Source organism: Cervus elaphus, chromosome 7 (assembly GCF_910594005.1).
Source record: "Cervus elaphus chromosome 7, mCerEla1.1, whole genome shotgun sequence".
NCBI classification, from domain to species: domain Eukaryota; kingdom Metazoa; phylum Chordata; class Mammalia; order Artiodactyla; family Cervidae; genus Cervus; species Cervus elaphus.
The window spans coordinates 15,004,705-15,011,386 of NC_057821.1; the positions used below are offsets into that span (position 1 = coordinate 15,004,705).

The 6,682-nt window shown below is 40.7% G+C and overlaps 1 non-coding gene across 1 annotated transcript; it reads right to left on the reverse strand.

Annotated features, from left to right (window-relative positions):
* Positions 1-6,019: 6,019 nt before the first annotated feature.
* LOC122697889 lies at positions 6,020-6,130 on the reverse strand. Its single transcript, XR_006342220.1, has one exon. It is a non-coding gene; the product is annotated as a U6 spliceosomal RNA (small nuclear RNA).
* Positions 6,131-6,682: the final 552 nt, after the last annotated feature.

Here is a 6,682-nt window from a genome sequence, read left to right on the forward strand (position 1 = left end):
TGTGAATGGATAAACAAACCCTGATATAATCACATAATGGAATACTACTCAACAATAAAAAGAAATGAACTGCTGATAAATGCAAAAACATGGTGCTCAGTGAAAGAGGCCAGGTACAAAATGCTGCATGACATTACAGAAAAGAGAAAGCGATAGAGATAGAAAACAGTGGTTGCCGAGGGCTTGGAGTATGGGTTGGGGACTGGATATAAAGGGGGAATAAGGAAATTTTAAAAATATTCTCTCTCTTGATTTCAGTGGTGGATATATGACATTATACATTTTTATCAATTCATATAATTGAACACCTAAAAGGGTATATTTTATAATATGTAAATTTTACCTCAATAAATCTGACTTAAATTTGTAAATACTGATTAAGGGATCCCTAATTTTTTCCCATAGAATTCAAGTCTTCTGAATTATCTTCAGTGAGAGTTGATGTCAGAGTATTTTCACACTCTATCATTCTCTGGGGAATCAGCACTTATTCTTAAGAGGGCTCTAATATTGCATCTGTTGATTTTCTTTCAAGCTGCTGATGCTCCTCCTATAAGTTTTGATGCTGGATCTTTATTGATCTAACTAAAAGATGTCAAATAAAATGTTTGCAGACCATGAGGACTCATATCCCCGGTGGCATACTGGTCAATTGCAAATCCTCTACATTTTGGCCAACAGAGTGTTTAGAGACAATTTAAATGTGGGCTAACATCTAAAGTTTGTGCACAGGCAGGCAACCATAACTGCTTTGCAGCTGCCACCTGGATAACAGCAATTGTAAGAATCTGTTAAATTCTCAGGTATTAAAATGTGAATGTGCCGATCCTCAAGTTGGTCAGATATTATTATGGGAGAAGTCTACATGGAGAAGCTGGACTCCAGAGCTCCTTTTGAAAATCCTGTTGCAACAGTGATGTGATAGAAATTTTTAATTAGTTTTACAATGTTTTTTCAGAGAACTACGTTTTCAGTTGGTTTAGGTAATGTGTATGCATGATACAAAGTCCAAATTGTAAAACAGAGTACATGAAAAGTCTCCCTCCAACCCCTTGACCCTCAGACACCAAGTTCCCTCCCTGAGAGAAGCACTGTTGGGGGACCCCGTATGTCTGAATGGTTTGAGAAGGCAGAGGCTAAAGAAGTGGAAGGAACAAAAGGCCATTTGTCAGCTAAGAAGAAAAGACAATAGTCTGGTGGCAGAGATGCAGGAAATAAAGCCATAAGTTCAGATAGTGGGGATGTATATCACTGAGAATTGAGCTTAGTTACAAATGCAAGCAATCTAAGAGACAGTGACTTAAGACAAAGGTTTATATTTTTCTCATATAAAAGAAGTCTGGGTGAGCACTTAAGGGCTGATATAGCTGTTCAGTTATGTCATTAATTCTCAGGCCTCTTCTATATTCCTGCTCTACCATCTTTAGAAGGTAGTCTCAGGTAGCAAAAGTGGCCAGTGTTGCTCCAGCCATCATATCCAGATACCAAAGGATAAAGAAAAAGAAGAAAGGGCAACAATGCACGTGCTTGCTATCTCCTATTTACCCCGATTCATTTCAACTTTGTTCTTCTCCTTTCCCATCTGCTCTCTGTTTCAGCAGGCTGGCCTGGGTGGGCTACATCAGTGGCTTTCTTGCCCTTTGTATTCTGATAGGTTCAGCCCACAGGATCCATTGCAGGAGATTAGAATGTGAGAAGAGAACGGGCTCAGGGTTTTTTCCTTCACTGACTCCCTGTCTACAAAGTCACACCTGGCTGGCTGCCACCTGAAGGCCCCTGTTCTCAAGGCAATCTGCTCTGCCTGACCCTCCCCTTACCCGTACAGAAAGAGATAACAGTTTGGCTGATCCTGGTCTTGTGTCTGTGCTTGTGCTCAGCAGTGCCCGACTCTGCAGCCCCATGAACTGTAGCCCTGCAGGCTCCCCTGTCCATGGAATTTTTCAGGAAAGAATAGTGGAGTGGGTTGGCATTTCCTACTCCAGGGGATCTTCCCGGTCCAGGAATTGAACCCACGTCTCCTGCACTGGCAGGCAGATTCTTTGCCACTGCACACACTAATCTTGTACTCCTGTTCTATTATTCATGATTTCTATACATTCTGCTCACATGTTTATCAAGCCCCATTATATATAAAACCTTCCATGTTATCCTAATTTCAGTGTTCCAGCTGCTTCCCTGCTGGAATTCAGAATGATATAAGTCACAGGCGTGCTGAGTCAGCCTCTTTTAAGAAGTCTTCCTAAAAGCTTCACCCAACAATTTCTTCTCGCAATTATAAGTTAGATGGCCATTCTGCTGAAGGGATGTAGGCATATATACATGGCTTATTGTTGGTTGTCAGGGGACTGGTCATTAACAATAAAGAAGGAGGACTAAACACTGAGTAGGCAGCTAGCTGGTTCTTTTAAAAGAGGAATAGAGGGAAAAATAAAGATGGCCCTCAATCCAGTGCCCTGTGACAACCTGAAGGGATGGGATGGGTGGGAGGTGGAAGGGAGGTTCAAGAGGGAGGGGACATGTGTATATCCCTGAGAAACATTGTCATTAACCAGTCTGAGGAGAGAGGCACAAAGTCCCAGTCATTGAATTTCCAGTAGCAGTCACATTTTAAAAGTGAAAGTCGTTAGTCATGTCCGACTCTTCGCGACCCCAAGGATTATACAGTCCATGGAATTCTCCAGGCCAGTATACTGGAGTGGGTAGCTTTTCCCTTCTCCAGGGGATCTTCTCAACCCAGGGATCAAACCCAGGTCTCCCACATTGCAGGCGGATTCTTTACCAGCTGAGCCACAAGGGAAGCCCCACATTTTAAAGGTCACTGTCAAATTCATAGGCAACTGCCCTTGAAGTTTCCAAACTTTGAAGGTCTTTTTCTCCCCTCTCTTATACAGCCTCTTGTAGAATCTGATTAAAAATAGACCTTTTTAACTCTGAAAAAATACACGCAAACCATATGTACAATTGTTTACGAGTATTCTTTCTGCACAAAAATCCAATGCAATAAAGTTTTTTTCTTTTTTTTTTTTTTTAAAGCATAGCATAGTTGTTATGAAATTGTGTCCTGGAGCTGAACTACTTAAGTTTGAAATCTGGCTCCACATATACCAGTGGCGTGTCCTTGAGCAAGTTATCTAGCCCCCATGTTTGTTTCCTTATCCATAAAGTAGATAGAGTGGCCCTGAGGAGGTACTTGGCAGACCTTCTAGTTCAAGGAGCATAGTGGCTGAGGGCCCCCGCTGCTGCACTTTGGAATCCACTGTGGCATTTGTGACACAGCCACTGCTCCCATGGGCTTCTCCCCACCAATGATGGGATATGGCAGGGATACCAAGGCAGGCTCACTTCTGGAAGATACTAGATTCCATCAGCTAACATTAGCTTGAAGACAACCCCTTCCTGAGCTTTGGTGAACTTCATTAAGACTGCTCTGCCATCCAAGACAATTCTACCAGCCTTTCTTCTCTCTTTCACTCAGGGTTAAACAGGCTGTGGTCTAGTGACTCTCCCAGCCTTTACCAACTCCCCTTCACCTCCTTTTTCAAAGGCATGTTCCTTAATAAAATCTTTGCACATTTATTCTGGTCTTGGTATCTGCTTCTCAGAGGACCTGGACTAACACAGTAGGGATAATACTAGTTCCTACTTCTCACTGAGTTGTTGAGAGTATAAAGGAGTTAATTCACTTACTGTGCTTATGATAGGATTTGACAAATGGTAATAATTCAATACATTTCAGTTATTAAAGACCAGATCTTACATGGCTACTATTATAGCATACTAGATAATCCCCCAAGTCTTCCATTATTAAATACCATAAAATTATGTTGAAATACAGAAAATAGTCTTCTACCTGCATAGTTGAACTTATAAAAAATAAAAAACCCCAGGGGCAAAATGGAGAGGACACCAGAGCAGCAGTCCCGAGTTCACAGTGTAGCTGTCACCAGGGAACTTCATGACAACTTTGAACGTAAAGATGAGAATTGTCAAAGAGCTTTAGAACAAAAGTGGGGACTAAAAGCCAAACTATCAGCAAAAAGAGATCAAGGAAGCTTGTCTATCTTCACTTATATCTGGATAAAGGGAAAAGATTCCTCAAGACACCTGCCCTGGTGGCTCAGAGGTTAAAGCGTCTGCCTCCAATATGGGAGACCCGGGTTTGATCCCTGGGTCGGGAAGATACCATGGAGAAGGAAATGGTAACCCACTCCAATATTCTTGCCTGGAGAATCCCATGGATGGAAGAGCCTGGTAGGCTACAGTCCATGGGGTTGCAAAGAGTTGGACACGACTGAGTGACTTCACTTCACTTCACCACTCTTGTGGCTGAGAACTCCCAAGCTGGTAATACCAGTGACAGAGTGAATACAAGTCCTCTTGGAGGGATAAACCCTCAGCGGATTCTCAGGGTTCTCTTCGACATGGCCCTGAAGATGATCTCACAATCCAAAACTGCAGAACCAACAAGGAAATAATCCACCGTGAGTGAGATTTAGTAATGTGAGGAGCAGGATTAGATTCCCAACAACTTAAGGTAGTGCATACACACTGAGGAAACCAGATCTGAAAGAGACACATGCACCCCAATGTTCATCACAGCACTGTTTATAATAGCCAGGACATGGAAGCAACCTAGATGCCCATCAGCAGATGAATGGATAAGGAAGCTGTGGTACATATACACCATGGAATATTACTCAGCTGTTAAAAAGAATTCATTTGAACCAGTCCTAAAGAGATGGATGAAACTGGAGCCCATTATACAGAGTGAAGTAAGCCAGAAAGATAAAGAACATTACAGCATACTAACACATGTAATGGAATTTAGAAAGATGGTAACGATAACCCTATATGCAAAACAGAAAAAGAGACACAGAAGTACAGAACAAACTTTTGAACTCTGTGGGAGAAGGTGAGGGTGGGATGTTTTGAAAGAACAGCATGTATATTATCTAGGGTGAAACAGATCACCAGCCCAGGTGGGATGCATGAGACAAGTGCTTGGGCCTGGTGCACTGGGAAGACCCAGAGGAATCGGGTGGAGAGGGAGGGGGGAGGGGGGATCAGGATAGGGAATACGTGTAACTCTATGGCTGATTCATATCAATGTATGACAAAACCCACTGAAATGTTGTGAAGTAATTAGCCTCCAACTAATAAAAAAAAAAAAATAAAATATTTTATTTAATCTCTGTCTGATATAATCTATCACATTAAATAATAGAATTAAAAACAAAACATAACCAGAGATTGAGACTCTGGAAAAGAACCAAACAAAAGTTTTAAAGACTCTCTTATCTGAGGTTCTTTAGAAAGCAGAGCTGAAGGCAAGGATTGGGCTATTGATTTGTTATTCAGGAGTTGAGATTAAGGCAAGGAGGAAAGGGGAAGTGGGCCAAGGAAAGACGGGAACCAAGGTAATAGGGTATATTACAGTGCTGGCCACTATTTGATAAGCCATGGAGAAACAGCTGGTCACTTAGCAGGAATTTTGCCTAGCACCCAGGACTTCTCTGGAAAGTTTTCAGAAAGAAACACCATCTTTATTTGGAAGGAGAATTTAACTCCCCAGCTCCCTCTTTTTTCCTGTTTCCTATTGCTCAAATCCACTCCATGGAGAGCTAACCCATAAGTGCGGTGTTGTTCATCCTTTGATGTCACTCAGTAAACAAGATCCTCTGTCCAGAAGCAGAGGAACAACTCGGTGCCGACGCCCTAGCATGTAGAAGGTGAAGCATTGTGATCCCAGGCCTCCAGCCAACTTGGGGAGCTCAGCAGAGATAGCAGAGTACCCACACACTTGTGGAGTTACTAGGAGTTGGGAGAACTTTGAGGATTGAGAGGCAGTTTAACTCCGAGGAGGTGAACAAGCTTAGATTCTGATATGAAATTAAAAATAGAGTCATTGAAATGAAATACTTCCCAGTAGATAGATTGAATAGTATATGACTACAACTGGAGATGAAACTGTAGATTGAAAGAGATAATTTAAGAAGGTATACCTCTATGCTATATATATATATTTATGGAATGCTTCATAAATTTGTGTGTCATCCCATCCTTGTGCAGGGGACATGCTAATCCTCTCTGTATCATTCCAATTTTAGTCTATGTTCTGCCCTAAATAAGCATCTCTATGCTATATTCTGAATAAAGAAAAAAAAATGAGGCATGAAAGAGTGAAAAGATGAAATGTATATCCAATAGGAATTTAAGAAGGTGAGAGTAGACAGGAAGAGGTTACATTGATAAAGAACATGAATCCGGAGATTCAGTTTCTATGTGATATTTTTGATGTCCAAGGACAGCTTTTGTATGCAGAGAAGGTGATTTTCATTTACTTGGGTCTGATTTTTTTTACAACTTTACCTACTGCAATTATAAATTTAAAAGCCTAGTTTTTCTTAAACTCCTAAATTCATGTTATAAGTTTTATTACACAATTTTATATCCAGTAAATTTTATATAAAATAGAGACAATTTTCAGGGAAACTTTCATTTAAATGGACTGATTATGTAAGGGAATTTGATTTTGAATAATATTAAGTAAACTTGAATAGGACAGACTAATTACCTTTAAATACTTCAAATAATATTTATACGTTTAATGTATTCAGTTTTCCTTAAGACTTGGAATGTCCAAACTCAACAAACTTATAACTCAATAAGCTAATCCTTCCGA